Raw genomic sequence first — 935 nt, 5'->3', positions numbered from 1 at the left:
AAAAATACAATACAAAATCTGTTTCTCACACCTATATTTATTGCAGCCTTGTTTACAATAGCCAGACTCTGGAAACAGCCTAGATGCCCCTTAATGAATGGCTAAAGAAACTATGGTACATATACACAATGGAATATTATGCAGCCATCAGAAGAGATGAAGTCATGAAATTTCCTATACATGGATGTATATGGAATCTATTATGCTGAGTGAAATAAGTCAGAGGAAGAGAGATAAACACAGAATGGTCTCACTCATCTATGGGTTTTGAGAAAAATGAAAAACATTTGTGTAATGATTCTCAGAGACAAAATAGAGGAGGACTGGTGGGTCCAGCTCCCAACATGAAGCTCACCACAGGGATAGTTTAGTGCAGTCACAGAAATAATTACACTGAGAACTATCATAACAAAATCTGACTGAATGAGGGAAGTAGAAAGCCTGTCTAGAGTACAGGCCTGTGTGGGATGGGGAGGAAGGACACTTGGGATATTGGTCATGGGAATGTTGCACTCGTGAAGGATTTTTTTTGTGTGTATATATATATGTACATATATATATGTGTATATATATAAATCAAAAAAAGAAAAGAAAATATAAGGCCTCCCAATTCTTACCACAGGTTGTGTTCTTTACACTGACTTTATAGAAAGAGGAGGTACAGTAAATGCACCCCATATACAACCTCAACCCAGTCCCTTTGCCTGGTCTGTATTGTGAATGGGGGGACAAAAAAAATTGGAATATACTTTTCTCAAAACATATGTGAACTAGCAGCTGAGAACTGGAAATCTCAGGAGAAGAGGGTGGACCAAGCACCTGCCCTGCCAAAGCCACAGCTGTTGCATCCATCGCTTATAATTACCACTTTACCTTTAGCTCTGCTTCATCACTTATCTAAGATTTTCTGCAGACACTAATCTGACTAAACCCCA

The 935-nt window shown here is 38.6% G+C and overlaps 1 non-coding gene across 1 annotated transcript; it reads left to right on the top strand.

Annotated features, from left to right (window-relative positions):
- The first annotated feature begins 600 nt into the window (after nucleotides 1-600).
- Nucleotides 601-734, top strand: LOC126032681 (small nucleolar RNA SNORA51). The gene has a single exon (XR_007503905.1). It is a non-coding gene; the product is annotated as a small nucleolar RNA SNORA51 (small nucleolar RNA).
- Nucleotides 735-935: the final 201 nt, after the last annotated feature.

The sequence above is a fragment of the Suncus etruscus genome, chromosome 16 (genome assembly GCF_024139225.1).
Source record: "Suncus etruscus isolate mSunEtr1 chromosome 16, mSunEtr1.pri.cur, whole genome shotgun sequence".
In the NCBI taxonomy this organism is placed as follows: Eukaryota; Metazoa; Chordata; class Mammalia; order Eulipotyphla; family Soricidae; genus Suncus; species Suncus etruscus.
Note: the sequence above shows the minus strand (reverse complement) of the source record. Positions and strands in the feature narration are given on the sequence as shown.